Source organism: Anser anser (genome assembly GCF_964211835.1).
Source record: "Anser anser genome assembly, chromosome: 1".
In the NCBI taxonomy this organism is placed as follows: domain Eukaryota; kingdom Metazoa; phylum Chordata; class Aves; order Anseriformes; family Anatidae; genus Anser; species Anser anser.
This window is the reverse complement of record NC_139720.1, coordinates 145,166,699-145,188,772: the sequence shown is the minus strand read 5'-3', so window position 1 is coordinate 145,188,772 and position 22,074 is coordinate 145,166,699. Positions and strand designations below refer to the sequence as shown.

Genomic DNA, 22,074 nt, shown 5'->3' with positions numbered 1-22,074 from the left:
AAGTGGAAGACCACCTTAAGGTTTGAGTTCTGTAACTGGTAAGCTACATTCTCTGGGTTGTTGTACATGTTCTGAGAGCCTCTCAGCATCAGTCTTTGATCTGCTGCATCAGGCAATTTAAGGACAAAAGCTCATTGCAACAGGACCATGAGTTAAAGAGATCTTCTGGATGGATCTGCCTTAAATTTTTCTTACCGTGAAAACCTCAAAAGGAAAAAACAAACAAACAAACAAACAAAAATCCACAAACAAACAAAAACCCCACAGAATATCTTTTCAAATCAATATCCAGGTTTTATTGAAGTAAATCTAGATTAATGTGTGGGTTTTCTTTTAAACAGAGAAAAAAATATATACAAAGGCTTTATAAACAGATTTCTGCCTGCCCAGTTCCTCCTTGCAGGAAGGGTCTATGCTTCCAAGATTGCTTTTCAATCACATCAGCGTTTTGAGGGGCTGCAGCAAATTCAATAGAGTTTCTTCAGGCTTGTAGAAAGTTTTCCTGTTCATCACCACCAAGGACTTTGTTCTGTGTTTCCCTTAGAAGTCTCCCAGTTTCTCTGCTGTGCTGCAGTCTCCTTTCTTTCAGAACTCTGCTCTCTGCTTTCTCCTCAAACCTCCCCACCTTAAGTTGCAACCTTTAAATGTATTTTCTGCCCTGAGCAGGCTGAGGTGCCTCCCTCTGGAAACAGCCTCCTCTTCTGGAAACCTGTACCTCACCCATTTACTCCCTTTGTCAAAGAGCACACAATAAAGTAAAATAAAATAAAATAAAATAAAATAAAATAAAATAAAATAAAATAAAATAAAATAAAAACAGAAACTCTTCACCACACCCATACAGTTTAAAAGGCAGAAATATCTCCTGGATTAAAAACCCTTATATAATTATAATTTCTTAAGAAGCATTATTGTGAACTATGCTTCTTTTCAGATGGCACAGTGTGTTAGTAGTTATACACAATTCAAAAAATTGTCATTTGCAATCAACTTCTTCCACTTATGGAGAAACAGACTGTGCAGAATAATGCCAGTGGCACAAAGGATGACCTGGAAACCTTGAGAATGATACAGCTCGACCTTGAGGATTAGATTCTGTAGTGACAGTGCAGAAGTTCCAGCTGACGGCATACGGACTTAAAAAAGCCATAAATTTCATACTTACAGGTACAAAAGCTCAGTGTGTCAAGCAAAAGCTCAGTGAGTCAGACAGCATTTGCACCTCTTCTGCTTTTGTGCTTTTGTGCTTTTGTGCTTGTTTTGACTTTTGTTTGTTTGTCTTTTGCATGCTATCCTAGATTTGACAGCTTTAGCTTGATTCATTTTGTGTTGCAGACCACAGTTGGCATGGGTGCAAATCAGTAGTAACTACATTGAAATTAGGTTTACCTGGATGTAAATGAGAACAGAATACAGGCCTGATCATATAAATTCCCTACCTCCCTTCCATAAACCGCCCTTAATCAATGGGATAAAATCTTGCATTTGTGATGTTAACACATATACGCTTACTTTTGGCAAAGTCTAATGCAAAAATTACTCTCTAAAAGACAGGCTGTGTTTGTATCTTTGCAATGTAAGATGATTATAGTTCTGTGAGAAAGGAGTGAAAAGGGATGGTTCCGTTTGCAGAAATCAGTTTTATGTAAGCCATCACCAGGAAGAATGAAATGCTTTCATTATGACAGTATGTCTGTGGTGTCTCTTGCAGGGCACAGGTTGTTTGCATGAACTCGTTATGTATTTCCATATTTTCGTTGTAAAAGAAGTACTGATTGTCCTGGGTTATTAACAGTGAAGCTGGAATAATTCTGACATCATTAAAAAAAGGGAACTGATACATACTCTCTTAATGTAACCTCTCTGGACAATCACTCATACATGGAGAATGTCAGGAGGAGGATGAAAAGACAGGGGGAAAACATCATTAGGATGTGTTAGCACCAGTTGGTGCACACTCCTCGCTGGATGCCAGTGTATCAGATGCCATATTAGATGTCTTCTTATTTTCAGTCAATAAGCAAGACACCGGATTTTAAAACCCTTAGCTGATAATGACAGAGAATAACATCCACACAACAAATACAAAAAATATACATCACCCACACCCTATAGTGTATTAAATGCCCATTTCAGTTCAGAGGTGTATTTAAACCAAAAATTTTCACATTACATGGAAAAAAGAAAGCTGTTTCTTTAAGAACTTGCTTCTACCAGAGGTCAATAGCTTTACCATTATACATTAAAAGTTAAGTACAGTTATTGACAGGCAAACCACAGAAATTTGTTTATGTCAATGAAGAACAGCAAATAGATACATGTATCAGGAGAAGAGCCCTAGAGGAAAAGTTCCTTGTGCAGTGAAATTAGATTCACAGGTCACAGATGATTTGTTAGTTCTTTCCAAGTTGCAGAGCAGTAATTTATGGGAGAGCTCTCTCATGGCCTCTTTACCTGCACTACAAAAAGGAATATTTTTTATTAAAGTGTAAGTTGCATGTCCTCACAAACGACAACCCATGGACCTGAATTAATTAATATAATCCCCTAAGAATGGAGCCCTCCTATCATTCTAAAGGTAATAGGCACTTCTTTAAATCCTTTTTTTCCTTCTCTGGGAAACCTTCCCTTAGAATCCCAAATGGAGGAGTAGCTGGAGGGCTGGAAATTTTGTTTTTTAATGCAAAAATATGTCAAATAACACCTGTTCAGGTTGCCCTCTTGATGTAAACAGATTTTCACTACAAATTTGAAATTTGTAGGAAAAATCTTTTTTTTTCTTTTTCTTTTTTCCACAAAACAAAATAACTTCAGCTAGTGTAGGTTGCAAGGCAGGGATGCTCTACCTACAGCAGATACCTGCAGCTCTTCCTCAAGCCATATTCTATACGGCTGTGGTAGTACAAAGTCAGCTACAAGAGTGTTGTGAGGGGATTTACATTACCTCATGGTGAGGGTGCTTGTGATGGGGTAAGAGCTGGGGTTCTCCTTGGGGTACCGGTGGAAAGCCTGTTCAGTGCTGAGAAAGCAGATCTGAACATTGGAGCAGCTCTGCAGCATCACAAGGGCTTCAGCTTGCCAGTTTCCTGGCTAAAGAGACTGGGCTTATATTTTGTCAGGGTGAATTTCCATAGCAAACAATGCTAACAGTGAGACGCTAGGATGTAGGCAACTGATACTCCCTCTTTATACCAAGAAAAACAAAGACTTGGAAGTTACAGCTGCTGCTCTCCATGCTCCCCAGTGGCTCCAGTTGACTCCTGAACTCATCCACATTGGGGTCCCTTTAGGAGTGAATGGTGCCTGGCAGGGCTGGTTTGCAGCTTAATCACGAGGTTGTACCAACTGTTGTCTGTGTCAGAGGCAGAAGGAGGCAGGAGCATTGGAGGACAGACTTTTCCATCTTTTCAAGACCTCCTGTTACTGAGACAAATCCAAACCACAGAAGTAGCATCTGCCTGAATGTTTTATCCTTTATGACCTCCTAATAAACTTGGCAAGGCCCCAGAATTATTTGTCTTTGGTGAAGAGCAATTAAATACTAAATACATGTTTTGGAGATTAACAGCCGGACAGTTGTGTGTGAAAACATCCCTTGCAAAAAGGTTAGCAGGCTGAACAGGAGTGTCACGGCACTTTGTGGGGCTTTTAAGTCTTTTAGACAGAATTGTCAATAAGGCAACTCTCAGTTGTGACTGCTCTGTTCTCCCTATTTCCATCCTTTAAAAAGGTTTCCTCATGCCTCTGGATAGTGGTACCAAGGAACAGTCCTTAAAGTCATTGCCACAAAGGGGCTTTGCAGAGGAGGCTGTGTGGTGCTAGCTGCTTTGCTCATGGGGGCAAAGTCACATTCATACACCCTCCTTGATTTCTTCACCCTTTTTTTCATCCACCCTGCAGACGACCCCATGATTATACTGTACTAAGATAGAGAGAAAGCCACTGCTTTCTGGGAAACAAGGCTGTTAGCAAATTAAAAGTAATTGATGATTTTTTTCCCAGTTGTTACTTTTGCTATCGTGTTGTGCATCTGTGTAGGTGGGTGTATGGGTGATTATGTTTGAGAAAAAGAGACGGACTGATGGAGGGAAATCTTCCAGAACACTTTCGTCTTTTAGTTAGGGAAAGGATATATTTTATCTGATTTTTATCAAAGGTGACATCAGAAGTAATGAAAGGATAAATAATTTTAAAGCCTCAGAGAAAGAGGATTCTTTAATAAAGAAAGGATCTGTCTTGGAGATTTAGCTTTCTTAAATCCATCAAATCCCTGTGCCAAATGCAGTAATATTCGAAAATTTTATGACAGTTTTTATTTCGTGCATATTAGGGACAAGTAACACTCACCCTTAACTGACACAATGGATGCTTTTTCTTGTGGAACTGGAACATTGGGGCACTATACATGTGCTCTCTGTAAAACATTTCCAAGTTCAAGACTTCCATTATAAATCTTTCTATTCATTTACATGTATTATTGTTTTTGCCTTTAATGGTTTATGTACATACAAAAAGGCAATGATATATATTTACTAAACTACTACCTTCCCATTTAGTGAATTGCTTAGCACAGATGCTTTGTTTCATAAACACTGTCATTAAATGCATGAAATTATTGATTTAAACTGCTTTACTGAGAGGTTGCTCCTTATAAAGAGCAGAGTCGGGTCTCTTTTTAGCTGCAAACTAGGCTGAATTTCATAATAAAACTTTCACCATAAAAAGAAAAAAAATCGAAACTCTGAACAACAATAACCTCCCTATGATACATCAGTGACTAAATCTCCAAGAGAGCTGGCTTTATTTTTTTGTAAGAAAAAATAAAGAGAGAGAGAGAAAGAGAGTAGTAAGGATGCTGTGTTTCTTGTAAGGGACTCCTTTTCGAAGAGATCATGCTAAAAAGGCTGCTGAAGGGATCGCTTGCTGCTGTAATTTGTAGAAAGGAGCTCTCAATTATAGCCAGAGTTTATTGCGTCTCTCCTTCTCTCTCTCTCTCCCCCCAATGTGTGTGTATGCAGAGAGCTAGAGAAAGCTGGCAGCGCTACCTGAATAGCTATTGAAAGAGTGAGACTTCTCAGTGCCTGCTTCATTACTGGGTAGCAGCTCTTCCAGTGTGTGTGAGAGCGCCTAACTGCATTCTCCCATCGAAAAGCCCTTGGTAAGTCCCCTTAGCCGGCAGAGCTGCGGATTAACTCAGCGAAAGGAAGGAGGGGGGTGGCAGGGGACCGTGGGGGCACTCGGAGCCCGTGCGCAGCATCAGATCTATTAGATTTCCAAGGCTGCTGTAATAAATGTGTGGGATCTTCCGTGCTTAGCTGGGATGCGAAGGCAATTGCGTGGAATGTTTTGTGCGCTCAGGAGCAATGCTAAGTGCCTTCAGGAGTGCTGGAAACAGCAGAATTTTTCTATAGGAGATGAGATTAGTGAATGCTTCTCAGAGCTGCAAGAAGAGTGTTTGTGTTTTGTTTTGGTACCCCCTATCATTTTCCTCTTGTTTTCCTCTCCCCCTTTGTTGTGTTGAATGTGTTAATAGGCTCAGAAAGAAGAAACTATGTCTTCCTGCTGATTGATGGCTTTTGAAATGTAGAACTTTTATCGAGAAAGATGAGAGCTGCGGCTCCAGAGGAGATATGTGTGCTTTTTAAGTGCATGTGCATTCTTGTCCATGTTTCTGGTGCTGATCGTATAGATTTACCATGCTCAGGAGAAGTCCAAAAAGCTAGGAGATGCACATTTACTGCTGAAGATGCCAATGTTTATGCTTGTTAAATGTGCTTGTATCACATGCTTTATTAGTCATCTGCCTGACAAGTGGCACTCTCCAGGTAGCGCCTTTCAGTATGTGTCTCAAAAAGCACTCTCTGTCAGGCACTTTTATTAACCCTGGTGCTGTAAGTCAAGCTCATTAGGCTCAACAGAAAATGATAGAGGCCATCGAGGAGGTCAGGTTGCAACCCTCTTTGCTCCAGCTGAGCAATGGCATTATAAAAGAGAGCCTTGAACGATGCAGCTACTGGAGGGTCCCAATGCACTGGAGTTGGCTGCCTTTTGATTTGAAAAGTATGAACGAGTTACTCCAGGGATGGGCTGGAGGTTATTGGCTAGCAATACAGAGCATTAACAGAATGACTGTTGCCCTACACCTATTTACCCCAGACTTGGGTAAAACCATTCTACAAGAGCTGTCTGTCTGACTAGCAAGGCAGAGGAGCACTGGCTCATCTGTTACTGTCAGTCCAGCCCAGACCTCTGTTGGCTACAGCTGTCCATTGGACCGTACAGATGACACAGCCATATTTATAACTATGTGGGGTAAAGCTGCTCTTTATATTTAGAAAACATACACTAGTGATTTGAAACTGCTGCTTGGAGTCCCTAGACATCATTTTCTCTGCTACTGAGCAAACATGATAGCGCAAAGGATTAGGTTTTAGCTTGCAATGGTTGCTTTCCAGTTAGAATGGGTAAATTTATGTCTCTTCTACAGGTCAAAAGGACCAGACAGACTTTTTTATTTTCTTCTTCTTTTTTCCTCTCAGAAGGCTTCAGTGTTTATTAAAGGACAACTTTTATAAGCTAATATTAAAACAAAGCTCAGATCTGCAGCCAAGAACAAAATAGGTATTGCTTCCTGAAACTCAGTCATTTTACACTATATTGAAAGGGGAATCGTGCAAAGGGGTGCAGATGACTAAGGGATTGATATTTGAGCTTATATAACTTCATGCAGTGGAGGATGTAAGTAGGAATATGTTACATGTTCGAGGTTTTCAGAGAAAACATTACTTTATCAATTAAATAAGCTGTTGTTAAAATTGCATCATTACCTGGGACACATAGTGCGTTAAATATAATACTGGGGTGCAAAATTGAGAAGAATAATCTTGTGGAGGGAGGGGAGAAGGGGAATCTATAAGCAAAGGAAACTTTTTGTTGTTTTTTGTTTTGTATTAGTGTCCAACAGCTGCATAAGCTTGTTGTTAGAATACTCTCAATACAACAGTGCACTGCCTTTTCTAAGTTTGTTTTGCTTTAATCATCTGCTTGGACTTATGAAAAAGCAGAAATACATCAACAAGAAAAACTTCAGTGTGAATAGGAGTAGGAACACGTAGTTTAATTTGTCCCTTTGCCACATCCTTGTATCAAATTCAGCCTTGATCATGCTCATTTTAGTAAGGGGATTCCGTTGTAATCTGTTTGCTATTAGCATGGCATGGTGTTCACAAAGCAACCTAATATCAGGTCAGTATGGCAGAAAAATGTTGGGGGCTGTTTGCTGGTGGTCAGATGCCACAACCCTGTTGCCTACTGGAAACGCTGTATTCTGTGAGGATGATGAACCCAGCACAAGAGTCAAGGAGAGTGTCTTGGTTTGTAGGCAACACGTCTGTTTTCGTGGCCATGCCTGCTCTGTAGGACCTTGCCCATGGCACAAGGCATCTGTCTTCTCTATCTTCCTGCAGATCTGTCCCAACAGGAGTGAGACGAGGAAGTAACCATTTGTCTCTTCCTGCACAGGCGACTACATGCATCTGATGGACAAAGATGCCCTACACTTCAGCATGTACCCACACACCCATACAGTAGGAAGCTTAGTAAGTGGTGGGCAGGACATATTGCCTATATTTGGGCTGCTCTAACACACCTGAAGTTAGGCAGTATGTGTTTCCACATGTAGTCAGTATGTGTTTCCAGGTAGTGGCTTACTCCATCCTTTCCACCAGCTCCAGCAGAGTTATATTTGGAGGAGATCAGACACTGTCCTAAGTTCTCACTGATACAAAGAGCCTTCAGACCTTGCCAGTATGAGCCACAGAGATCTAAATGTGCCTTCAAGCCTACCTGTGTTTTCATCAGAAATTCTCTCTGTTACTCTCTGACTTGAAATGAGCTTGCCTCCCTGCCCCCCATCAAAGATTACAATTCATGAGGCAGAAAATGCCAGGCACTCAAACACTGGCAGAGTTCTTTCAAATTATGTTTCTAGTTTATCATCCTTTTATATGTCAAAGTTTTCTATTTCCCCTCTCTATTTTTATATATAGCAAAACGTATCAATCCAGGCATTTCAATACCCACTGCTAAAGCATAAGGGTCAATATATCCTAGCCTACTGAATAAACAGGGGGTTTTCAAAGGGCATTCCCTGTGCTGAGCATAGCTTTTTTTTTGGTAGTATAATAACTTCAGTTGCTCTACAGTTCTTCATATAAGAATTGCAAAACGAAACCACAGAAGCAGAGACCGGTGTAATTCATTGTTTACTGCTCTAAAAACTCTCCCTGTTGCTCTTGGACACTTTTCTTCTTCTCTCCCCCTTTCCTGTGGAATCCCTCTGGCTCTAACTTAGACTAAAGCTCGTTGGAACAAGTATCACGTCTCCACTCATTGCTCACCTTCATGTCCATCATACTGCATGGAAACATGAAATATTAACCACAGCTAGAATATTTACAGTGGATAAAAACCTAATGCAATCTTCTGATCCTAGCTGCAGTTTTTCTGTAATTCCTTGCACTTTAGCATGGTCAAAAGGAGAGAAACCTATTCAAGCCTTCCTCTGTAAACTTTTTGTTACTGTCCCTGGAAAAAGGACTCAAAATCCAAGCATCTGCTACCTCTGTCCACTGCAGGGCTGTGGTAAAGGTGGAAAGGCCTTGAAAAACTAAGCTTATGCAGTTATCAGGGGATTTCTGAAATAACACCAAGGAGATTTTCCAGCATGGCATTCTTGTGATTACAATGACTTACAAATTATTTTTGTCATTGCTTGGACAAGAGTGGAATTGACATTTAGCAGCATATGAATTCCCCAGTAATTGGTGCCCCATAATATAAATTAGGTTAGAGGCAGTTTACCAAACCCCAGTACAGCAAGTTTTCATTTTATTATTCTCTCAAAGGAAGATAATCTACGATGTAAATTTTAGGAAGACAACAGCAGCACAGGGAAGATACAACCGTAAATAAAAATATACTGATGACTTCAATAGGACTTTGTAGTCAAAATTCCTTGCTAAATTGAAAAAGAATATCTGCATCCAGAAATCACATAGTGAGCCTGAGCTTTCCCTATACTGTGTTTTTGTGTTAAATCTGCTAAATAATTAAAGAGAGGAAAAAAGTGCAGAACAGATAACTAGGAAATAGCAGGCATGACCACAACTAGCCTGCCCATTTCATTAAACCCGCATTCAAGTTCTTTGACTTGAAATTGTTTTTTTTTTTCGCTGAAAAACTGTGTCAGGATATGTTCCCAGTACTACAACAGATGCTATTAAAGCAGCTTCTTTCCATTATGAAAACAAAGCTGAAGCACTATAACATATGTTGTGTTGATTCATGTCTTAGGAAATATCATTCCATGGAGATATATTTGATAAATGCAATAAGAAAGCAGCTGATTCCTTGGAAAAATGCACTTGACTGCAGCATTAGCCACTTGCATATTGTACTTGACAGACACTCAGATGCGATATGTTTTAATACATTGCCATGAGACCTAAAGAGTTTCATTCAGATGCAACACTATTCCTTTATTTTCCTGAATGTCTTATAAGATGCTACTTGCAAATGGAAAACCTTGGTAAACAAATCCTTTATGGAGTCTGACCCTGGTGTTCAGTTGCTAGCATTCAGACCTTAAGATGGTATGGTTCCTCATCTGCAAAAGTCAGATAATATTTCTGCCTCCCCCTCCAATTACACACCCTCCACCTGTCTCCATTGCTTAGACTGCATACTGAGGGCAGGGACTCTGCCTTGTTATCTGCACAATACCTACATGGTCAGCACCTATGTGGTTCTTGGCTGCAGCCTATAGGTGCTCCTCTAAAAGAACTTCCTCCCCCATGGACTAATTGATATTCTCAGTATCAGACTCAGCCAGCTATGTGGTGCCAACAATGCCAGGAGCATTCCTCTTGAGTGCTGAGCACAGAAGCACCTGCAGGTTACAGACTCCTTCCAGGTGTGACTGCCTGTGCTGTGGTCACTGAGGGCTTCAGTTCCCCCATTTATTACTTCAACACTTTTTACAAATAATAAAATCCACACCCAAGTGTTGGAAGAAGAGACTTAGAATACTAGTTTTAGAATGAGGGTGTAGAGTAGAATAATGGATGTAGCAATTATATCAATGATACTGAGATATACCAGTTTCTTTGACAGTTATATTGGCTCCACAGAATTGACTACCGTCTTTGTTTTTGACAGTTAACTAGATAAGGTGAATCCATGGGGAGCTGATAGGTGCCCTAACAAGGCATGTTCCTGCAGCATTCTCTTTCTGACCAGAAACATGCTCATATAACTGACAGCTGACACCTTCAGTAAAATTCAGCACAAAACAATCAAAACAACAACAGTCCATATCTTCCTGATGCATGTACGTCCCAAGCCTAACTGTTCATTTGGCTGGAATGGGCTCTATAAAACAAGAACAGGTTTTGTAGTACTGCCTGCTCTTAACTCCCTATTTAGTATGTTAAAATATAATTTAACAAAACTTAAAGGGTGTTCTGTGCTGCACTTAAAGAGCAACAGACCATCCCTTTGCTGAAGTAAAAGCATTAGATGAATGGATCCCTGATGAATTTCATTCAGTTCAGGGAGGTTAAGCCTGGATGGAGGGACAGAGCAGAGTAGACAAGGGCTGTTTCATGGAGTAGGGGGGCATGTACAGAGCAGCTGTTCTACATCCTCACTTGTCTTGTTGCTCCACTGTGATCACTGGGAGAAGATACAAGCTACAGCAGCCCAGTGCACAACAGGGAGAATATTGTTCCAAAAGATAACAGAACTTCTATGGGGAACTATTTTTGTGCTGCTTTTTTTGAGAAAGAATAAAGCAGACCACCTCTCTAGCTCAACTAAAACTGTAATTTCTGATACAGTCTTAAAAAAAGAAAATTCAGATAGTTAAATCTAAAAAGATGATTTCATTGTGTTCAAACCGAAATTGCTCGAAAATGCCTTCAGATAAAGCCAGATCTACCCATCTCATAATCCCCTGTTGTCTTTTAGCTGCATTCAACCTGAGGTCAACAAGGTGACTCAAGCCTAGATTCAACAGAGAACAAGAAAATTCCCAAGAGCTTTTTCTCCAAGCTGCTGCCTACCTCCTAGAGATTTAATCAACTGCCTAGAGCTTATTATCAGAGCAAGTACCCTGACTCTAGCTCAGAAAAAGGCAGTCGACTTTTCTGTGCAGCTGGGAAATCCTGTAGACCCATTTGTTGAGATTGGAGCTCTGGAGCCTCTTTTGGGCACTACTGGTGCCAAGCTGATTCCTGTTGCGGAGCCCAAATGTCCCTGTTCAGTGTCTTTGAGACTCTGCCCTGGGAGGCAACATCTCTTACCTCTGTCGTTACCCACAATGGTGGAGATCTAGGGAAATAAGGATTGCGCATGGTTCTCCAGACCCTATACTTTAAGAGTCCATGTTTCTTTTTTTCTTGAATGACACAGTATGGTTGGCCACTTTCTCAGAGTTAAAAAAAAAAAAAAAAAAAAAAGTCATTTGGAGGTGAAATCATTCAGCAATGGTGGAGAAAGAGCTAATGTATTGACTGAACTCCTCACAGATGTCAGCTGACATTGCTGAACTAAAGTTTATAGGATCGGTTGTTTTGCACCAGAAAACTGCAGTATGAAGCCTTAGAAATTATAAATAGTTACAATTATATATTTAAAAATGAAAAATAGATTTCTTCATGAGAATGGTGTGCAATGTAGGCAAACATTCATTCTGCTTTGCTCTTTGGGAAGCACCATTGGATTCTACTTTTCAAGGCACTACAGAGAGCAATACAGATGTAAGGTACTGCCTTACTTGCAATACAGATCCCCTTTGAATTCTCTGAGCGTATTTTTCTAGCTCCGTATCCTGCTGCCAGGTGTGTCTGAGGTCAGAGCTCAGCATGTCTGTTATTCAGCTAGGTGCCATGGTTTTTAGCTTGGCCTCCCACCAGAAGTGGCTTGTAATAAAAGCAAACTAAAAGGCAAAGAATAATAGAACTTGCATGTCCTTCCTCCTTAGGATTTGATTCTCTTGGCATGTAGTTGGGACTATGTTAAAACAAGACTGATATTTTATTTGGCTAACACAGGGAAGGAACAGGGTTGGTAACAGGGTAGTGGAGGGAGGAAAGAACATGCATCGTGGTAGTGCATCACTTCCATTATGCTCCAGATAAAATATCTGAAAAGTCATCGGGCTTTTGCCATCTGTTCAATTTTTGGAATGCTTCCAGGAAAAGACAATACCTACAAGGACCGTGTCCATTTTAGCTAGCAGACTCTGCTCTCTCCTCAAGCATAAATCACTTGTGATTGTGGATGCAGGCATATGCGTGAGTTCACATGAACACAACTACAGTGAGACTCCTAATTTGCAACTAATCCACCCTGCCATACACAGACTTCTAAGCAAGCAACTCTACATCTCAGTAATGACTGTGCTATTTATTAGAGTTGGCTAAGCCTGTCTGGTTTAAATCTGGTTTCAATCTTATCTTAAGATATTCACTGTTGAGATTTTGGTTCAGCAAAGTGTCAGCATAAACTTATATATTGCTTTGTCTGGAAGTACCCACTCTACAGCTGTGTTCCAAAACTGTTCCCCAAGAAACATGTAACACCTGTATGTCAGTGTAGCTCTCATTTTTAATTTTTAACAAGTATGGACTGAGAGCATACCAGAGCGACCAGCTTCTGATTATAGACTACATGAAATAACACCCTTGTGAAGTGTGCTTAAACCCCTGACACTCAAAGGAAAAAATTAAGAACCATCACATTTCCAGATAATGTACCTTAAAATCTAATCTTATAATGCAAGGGTCAAACAAAATCAAAACACTGTTTACAGCAGTGTTCTTTCTTCTCATCTCTGCAGTTATTCAAGGCATTTAGTCCAAATTAATTAAAACTATAACAAAAATATTCTTATGGCTAGTTTAAAGAGTAACATGTGGCATATAATTTGGATTTCTGAGTGATTTAGACAATTAAGCTGCATTACTCATCCCTCTCATCTAAATATGTACATTCTGTAATCTTCCATGTGAATTTTCAACTCATCTTTGGATAACATTTTGGTTATCTGCTGGAGAAGAACATTCATCTCAGAATGAGCATAGCAAGGTGAAAATAGTCCAGTTGGAAAAAATGAGCATGACAGAAAGCAACCCTGAGCTACAGTAATGTATGGGAAACTTCGATTTCTTTTCAGTGACGGAAGAATTCTTTTACTTTCTTTCCAACAGCAAACAATCCTTCTGTATTGCCAGATCATTTAGAATTGAGTGGCATTTTAGTGTATGACCTTCTCTCTTTGAGCTAAATATCATCACATGAACACATTGTTGACAGCATCAGGAGAGATCAGACTGGAAGAGATCTGTGGGCAAAAAAATCAGAACCTTCCACTCCCAGAAAATAAATAAATAAATAAATGGAATTGAAGAGAAAACAGTGTTACCTTCATAAATGACCCTCCAGTACTAACATCATTCATTCAAACATGTAGTACAAATGATGTCCAGCTGCTTGAATAACTGTTAGTTCTAGTAGTTCCAATCTATGTGTTCCCTTTCATTAACTAGTATATTGGGGCTATCCCCAGACACTCTCTATCCACGACTCAATGGAGACAAACCAATCAGCCCAAGCAACCCAGCCAATGTTAAATCTGCCTATCAGTACAGGTAAGAAAAAAAAAAATCCTATGATAAGTCTGCAGCTAATACAAGCTGATCAATTATGCAATTAAATGAAATTACAAATTTAAAATGTAATATAATGTAACATAACGTAACATAACATAACGTAACATAACGTAACATAACAACGTAACATAATATATTGCAATGTAATGTAATTAACATAATATAACTAATATAAAATAGTATTTTCCAAAAATATACTTATGAACTCCAGGGGCAAATCTAACAAAGGCAGTAGAGCCATGCTCATATGGAGGGTGAAATTCATCAGAGGGAGAGGAACCAAAGACTATATGATTTCTTAGTCTTTGGAAAACAACTGAAAATAATCCTTAGCCAAGATCATCAATGGGAACAGATGCTCCGCAGAGATAAAGAGAGGTGCACACAAGCTCTGTTTCCCACCATCCTGTCTCAAAAGAAAGAATGGTAAATAGGAGCAACAGCTTCTTTAGGTTCATATTTCCCTTGGCAGACTTCTCAGGCTGCAGAAGCCCAGCCAGGTTCACCAGAGCATCCTGATAGACCTTGCAGGAAGTCTGGGAATACCTGTTAGTTGAAAACAGATCTCAGTGTGGGGTTCTGCCTCTAGACAGACCAGGGAGGGGGTCTGGAAAGAGAATACCACTGGGTCCATAGTGGGTACACTTCCACAGTTATTTTAGAATTCAAAAGATCAAAGGAATAAGCTTGAGCATACAAAAATTATAATAAGAGTCATAATAAAAAACCCACAGTGTTATAGCCAAGCAATATGAGGTACTTTTGGCATTGTTTGTTCATTTGGCAGACTGGCATAGAGAAAGAGCAAGGTGAGATCAGCTTTGTGCAGCTGAGCTGTTGGTCTAATGCTCTGCCAAGTCCCTGGTAATGTTTTAAACACGCTGGCCCCTCTGAGGCTGCTAAAGCCAGAAGCTGTAAAGGCTGGGTGTGAGAGACAGCACACCCATATGGAGAGCCAAGAGCAGCTTGGTGCTGAGGGTCAGGTCAGGCCACAGGCCTTTACAGCCGGAGAAGCTTCACCTAGCTAGAAGTGATACTAACACAGGCTTCCTGGTGCCCTTAGAGGGTTTTCTGTCACTGGGAGAAGCTGCTATGGGACAGAAGACCTCCATTCTGTGGCATGGGGTGCATCAGGCACAGCATTGCTGGCTGGTTGAGGGATGGGATTGTCCTGCTCTGCTCTGTTCTGGTGCGGCCTCACTTTGAGCACTGTGTGCAGTTTTGGGTGATACAATATCAGAAGGACATAAAACTATTAGAGAGCACCAAAGGAGTGAAATGAAGATGGTGAAGGGTCTGGAGGGCAAGATATATGAGGAGCAGCTGAGGTTACTTGGTTTGGTCAGCCCAGAGCAGAGGAGACTGAGGGGAGGCCTCATGGCAGCCTGCAGCTTCCTCTCAAGGGGAGTTTTGGGCTGAATGTTAGGAAAAGGTTCTTCACTGAAAGGGTGGTCGGACACTAGAACAGGTTCCCCAGGGCAGTGGTTACATCGCTGAACCTGCTGGAGTCCAAGAAGTGTTTAAACAATTCTCTCAGGCATAGGGTTTGATTTTCGTGCTGTCCTTTCGATATCCAGGAGTTGGACTAGATGATCCCTGTGCTTCCCTTCCAACTTGCGATTTTCTGTGGCAAGCCATCTATCTGAGCCAGAGCAAAGCTGAGCCATTGCATCAAACTCTGCCTCTTTACTTTGTTTTCTGTTTCTCCAATTTTCTTGTCACCATAAGGAGGGTCTGAAATGTGATGTCTTTCCCCATGAGCAGCAGTGGGGACCCACTCCATACACAAGCTCCCTTTGCAGCAGGAGTAATGTTGACTGGTGGCTCCACGAAGCCAAGACCACCCTGAAGAGCAGAGCACACAGAAACAGTTCTTCACTATCTCTCTTACCTCACTGCACAGGGCTTGGCAGTGTGAGCAAAACCGGGCTGGGGTTTGCAGTAAGCATAAGGTTATAGCTATAGTGTTAGCTTACATGTTAGACATGCCTCCAAAGGTGTAGCAAGCAAGACTTCACCAGAGAAATTACCAGAAGTGCCAAGACACACATGATGTTTACATCCTTGATCCTGAGAAAAAAAATGTGGAGGATAGAGGTGATTTGTCCCATCGTGCCAGCCCAGAACAAACAGGTTGTGATTGAACCCAAGACAAGCAGTGGTGTAGGCCAAGCAACAAGGGTAACTTGATCTAACTAGTGGAGACAGAATTTATGTAAAAAGGTGTATGAAGAAGCAATACAACCAGGTTAGACCTATTACAGTTTAACAAAGAAAGGACAAGACCATAAGCTATTTTTCTCATGGTGACCCTGTTGGTAATTTGGTGTACAGCATTTGGGAGTTGAGGTGGTAGCAAGGAAGTACCATCAGCAAGACCAGGGACCACTCAGAGCATGACCTCTCAAGCCATGCAGTTTAGAAATTGGCAGCCCTGCACATGAAGCAAATACCAACACATCAGAACGAATTCAAAGCTGTTATCCCACAGATCCAGAGCAACAACAACAAAATAAATGTAGAAAGGTGTTACCTGTGTGAGCCCTGTGGAATTTCTGTTTGACTTGGCACCAAAAACATGTTGTGAGATTTTTGACTTGACAGTATCAGTTGTGGTCTTTTATTTAGAAGACTTATGCAGCCCTGGAAGTGAGGATATGGCAATTAATGGGAACAAGCTTGCCAGCTGTGTTGCCTTCTTTCGACATTGTAGAAAATTCTGTATACCATGTAAAAAAAACATATCCCATCACTAGCAAGAAGGCTCTCAGAAGATGTTGATTTCGTGACATTCCCAGTTTCAGGGCTGATTTTTTCATTTCTGTGAAGGTATAAGCTTTGGATAATTGTCGAAGAATGAGGTGCAGCAAGCCAATGTGTGAAGTAACTTTGGGTAAAAGAATTTGGACAACATTTCACCCTCACTTTAATTTGTTACCATTTTTTTATTTTTATTTTTATTAGTATAGGATCCCATTTTAAATAGGATGCAATCTGTTTGAAAACATTAGGCTGCATGATGTCTTGCATATTTACAGGAGTAAATTTGCTTTAGCATATTTAAATAGGCTAGTTTGACTGGTGTAAGATTTTTAGTGCAAAAGAACTATTGCGGGCAAGGTTCTCAAAAACAGACATCTGAAAGCTATCTCTGTTGGCATCTTCATATCTAAAACCAGTAAATTCTAAATGTGGCTTTCTGGGCTTGCCAACAGCATGCAATGTTGTGTTACTGGAATTGGGATATCTGTGCTAGGAGGGCACTTTCACCTGGCTGTAGACCTGAATAGCACCATGCTTCTTCCAGGGTACACACTAGCGTGGATACCTTCACATAACCCTGTGATATGCTAGGTAAATGTATCCAACTTGAAAATGTGACATCCAAGGTAGCAGTTAATTGTTTTTATCATGACTGTTTGAGGATAGTCATATTTCTCATCATCGCTATAGAGAAACTTTAGGAAGCACAAATGTTTTGCCCTCCAAGGCTTGACTCATATGACTACTTTTCAACAAGCTATGATACTGCTAATGCCAATGAATGTGTTTACACTGAGTGAAAACTAGTAGGAATAGCATGGATAACATTTAACTGCATAAACAGCACCCTCTTTACTTATTGATCTGTGCTATCTTCAAGTACCTGCTGTTGCTTATTGTCATTATAGGGTTAAATTGAGGCCTCCTTTGTTCTCTCTCCAAGGGACAAAGTAAATCAGTTCTGACATCTGAAGCAGTATATTTATAGCAGTATGTAGCATGTTGCTCTATAGGGTGGCTGCAATGAAAAACATAGAGCAAGAGCCCTGTATGCATTCGTCACACAGAGGAACAGAAAAGATGGATAGCTTCCTCACTATCTTCTTCTCCCCCCCACCCCCTTTTTTTTAACACAACAAAAAAGCAAAGACACAACAATAACAACAACAAAACAACACACACACACACACATTTTGAAATGGAACATTGGAAAATGTTGCTCTGCTTTCAGATTTAAAAACAGGAATTTCACATGGCAATGTTAGTAACTGAATATAGCATCCACACTGGATGGGTTTTGTCCCTGTCTCTTGTCTTCCCAGGAAGAGAAGCACCAGTTGTCATTGCTTCATTACTTGTTCCATTTCTGCCAGTGGTAACGGGGTAAATTTTAAATGCCAACTGGCACAGCTTGCAAGAGTGTATAATTTATGAGGAGCATGTGAGAAACTGGAAAGATAGCTACAATCAATATCAACATAAGCAAAACATTCAGCCTTCAATCTCTGCCACAGAGTGTGGCTGCCCATGCTTAGTTATCACTCCAAACACATTTTTTACTTTCCTGAACTGTAATTCTCTCTCTTTCTCTCTCTCTCTCGTTAAGGCTATGTATATTTTTTTAGGCTGGGAGGCTTCTCAAAGGAAAGAGGGATGGTCTGGAAAAACAAGATTGAAAATGTATACAAATACATATATCTTGCCAAAAACAGATCAACACTGTTGAATATTGTAGAGGGTGGAGGGGATGTGAAGTCAGAGGCAGGATTCTTACACAAGACAGCTCCTTACTGGAAATGGAAATGGTGGGAAGCAAGGCAGGCAAAGCAGCTTTTCACAAACAAGAGGGGAGAGGAACTGAAAGCAGGGATGTACCAATCTTGAATACACAGAGCTGCTGCTATTAGTCTTAACTTTTCTAACCAAGCTACCTGCAGTACTGGCATCAGAACAAAAGCTTGGTGTCTGCAGATTTGCATAGATCTACATATATTTAGTGATATCTGAACCATTTATGCGAAGGCATATCTGATCATATACAAGAAGAAAAATTGAAATGCAGAAATACTTTAGTATTTAAATTCACTTCTTCTGCTTGTGTATTCACCTTCCTCCCTTCCAGCAAGAGAATTTCACTGTAATATCACAGCACACTGAAAACCATTCACTTGATGAACATCTCTACTGCCTCATCTCCTTCCTTAAGTTAACTGTACTGCCCATCTCCCACAGTAAATCACAAAGTCCAGCTCACTCCCAAAGTAAACCAGCTTTGAGCTCTTGGTCAGTTGTAAATACAGATAATATTAGTTTCTTAGTGTTATATTTTTCCAATTGATTTCTTAAATAAAAAGAACCATCTGGCTTAAACAGCAAAAAACACTGCTGCCAACATTGCTAGGAGAGGTTTGGCAAGGACTGCAGTCTCTGTTCTTGGAGGTGCCATGGGCTGCAGACAAGGATTTATGTTGCCATGTGAAAAGCTCTGGCATGGTAAACAGACTGCTTGTGCAGTTCTCCGTTACACACCTTTACATATGTAGAATTACTTTTATCAGGGGGCAAAAAAATGAGCAAAATATGGAGAAGATTTCAGCGCAGCATTTTGTCCCTGCCGTGTGTGCATAGTTTCGTGCCTGAGAGGTGATACCATAATCTACTCAGCTGCATGTCCTCAGAGATACCTTAACCTGTGCACTTTCCCTTGATCATCTTCTCACCAAAAGAATATAGGCTGGCTGGGAGAAAAAGCTAGTGAAGGGGCCACAGCACCAGTGCTTACAGAGATCTCACTCAGTTAACAAAGTTGAAGCACTCTCACAAACAATGAAGATGGTGGAATAATTGCAAAATCCATTTATTTTGTCTTAATACATTTATTATGTGTATCTGAATTTCACCCGTAAGTGAAAACAATGTTCAGGAGTCTTTCCCATTAAAACTGTATACATATCTCCAGAACATAAAGTACGTACTCAGTCTGAAGGTAGATTTGTTAGGCTATCTGTCCTGATGGAACTATTTCTAATTGTGGAGGCAGATCGTGAATTCCAGATTGTAGTCCACAAATTATTTTGCAGTACCTTACAGGGGTAGCAGGCAGTGTGATAGCACACAGAATTATTTATCAGAATGAACATAATTAAGTCTTGAAGTGAAAAGTGCAAGAAAGAAAAAAATCCAGTAGACCAACGTGGATCAATTATTTACTGAAAAGACATGAGAAAATACAAAAGGAAAAGCATGAAAGAAAAAAAAAATGATTATCTTCTCTCCAGTACAAGTAATTGTTTTAGCAGATTTCCTGTCAGAAAATGTTTCCCAAACTAGTTTTATTTAAAGATTCTCTGAAAGGGCAAATTGTCTAGTAATCAAGTCATTTCATGACTTAATTTACCTTGATTAGCATGGCACTTTTCAAAAAGTGCTAATCAATTTTAGCTTCTAGTAAACTGAGAACACCACAGAAATTGCTGTCACAGTCTTGAACTACTAATCAATTTTGAAAATCTAAATCAGTGTGTATTTTACACTATTATTTTTCAGTCATTGGCTGAAATGCCTTTCTTGACCTTGAAAAGATAAATGAATTTCCATGAAAAATAAATAGAGAAAAAGATGCCACACTTCATCACTGCAGTTTTTAGTTAAAATACTGAATATGTAAGAAATATAAAAACAAGATTTTTTATTAAGTGAAGTCTTTTTTTTTTTTTTTTCCTGACAAAGAGCATTCTTACGTGTTAGGACCCCACTTTCTTTAAGTATACAGAGCATATTTACACTGCATAATGCAGCATAACGGCTGGACTTGTTATAATAACAGGTTTTCTGAAAAGCTGCAGCCAAAAATATTTATGTTACATGATTCTTCTGTTTTGCAAGCATCAAAGTATCCCCAAAAATATCAAGAAATAATTGATAGCACAACCACATAACATTTTTCTATATTGTTATGCGTCTCTTTCATGTTCCATGTTTCTACAAATAAAACTATCACTGGTATTTAGGCAGTGGAGCTGTGCTTGGAAATTATGAATTTTCAGATGTTAAAGGCTTAGACATTTTTTAGCAACCTAATCTAATCATCAGCCATCTGGAGTTTCTTTCACTTATATGTTTATTAGAAGAACACAGGGACTTTCTCTGTTTTGGCAAGAAGAAAAATCCCCATTTTAATTCCAAAGTTATAGCCTATTGCACTATACATACCATTTTTCTTTGTGTGTTTCTGAAAGAGACAGATAAAACTTGCCAACAGAAGGCCATCGCATAAATCCATCTGACACAAATGAACTGGCTGGTTCTGGACATCATTCTTGAACTGGTAGGAAAATGGCACAAGATGGACCAAGTTCAGGGTGGGGTGGGGGAGAAGCAAACAGCCTTGCATAACATAGAACAACAGCAGAACAGTGCTGACCTCCTCCAGAAGACACTGATGCAGCAGCCAGCTATGTTTTCTGGCTTATGAAGCAGCAAGTAAGGTAGGGTGGCCAGAAGCCAAATAATTGTCCTATGCCCCTCCAAATGACACCCAATCAGGAACAGGGTATGTTAAAACTACCTGTAGCTATATGGATGCCTACATTTACAGGTAAGTCTCCCTGCTTTTCCTAAAGACCCCAAGAAAGGTTCAGAGCATCCTTTTTAAGCTATATTGCCTTTTGTCAGAGAAATCTCCTTTTGATTCCATGTAGAGCCTCCTAGGATCATACTTGCACCTCAGATAGGAGCTTGTAGTTATGTGATGCAAGGACTTCTCCACTGAGAGGTCTAGTGATGTTTGAGCATCATTTGGATCCTTGCAAGTCTCTATCTTGAGCTGTGCTCCTGCATGCCAGTGCTGTACACTTTTAGCCTGTGTAATGGAGATCATTCCCAAGATATTCCCATTGCTCCCAGCTGTGGTCTAACAGTAAGCAGTTTTCAACTCCGTCTCCTCAGATATGTTGTATTCCTGCTTGTACATACTGTGTGTGTGCTATACCTTGACTGATTCATGTGTGACCTATCTGAAATGTATTACTCCAGGACCCAAGGCATGCCTTTCTCTTGGTTCTCCAGTTCCTGTATGGACAAGGTGATTTTATCAGTAAACTTACTCCATAAAGTAGTTCCCATTAATTTCTGTTTGTATGTAGCGTGTCACTCCTGGCTGACCAGAATGAGTCCTGGCTACCTGCTACTGTACCAATCCTATTTACTGGAGACATCTAGTAAACTGAAAAGCTTTCTTCTGCCACTATGTTCATTCTATTTTCCTTCCAGTCATGCTGAGACAAACTGGACCATCAGGTCCAGCTCTGTTCTGGGGAGCAGAAGGCATGAGAACTTGCGGATACTTCACACAGATCAACATGCAAGCAAAGTTGGGCCTCCTCATTCACTTTCTAAAAGAAACATGACTTCCAATTTCTCAAACACTAATAAAGGCTGAGAAAATATAGTTCAGAAGATGAAAACTTTGAGTCACAGACTAATTATCATTAAAAGGACTCATTTGTTTCTCAGCTACTGGTATAAAGAATAAAGATACACTGCCAATTTGAAATACTGGAATGCTGTTAATAAATAT

General features: G+C 40.1%; 1 protein-coding gene across 1 annotated transcript in view; it reads left to right on the top strand.

Moving 5' to 3' along the window:
- The first annotated feature begins 5,090 nt into the window (after positions 1-5,090).
- The window catches only part of ST6GAL2 (ST6 beta-galactoside alpha-2,6-sialyltransferase 2), a 179,394-nt gene continuing 162,410 nt past the window's right edge, over positions 5,091-22,074 (top strand). Inside the window, exon 1 of the mRNA XM_083821530.1 lies at positions 5,091-5,158. The gene's annotated coding sequence lies outside the window, so the exon portion shown is untranslated. The remainder of the gene's footprint in view (positions 5,159-22,074) is intronic.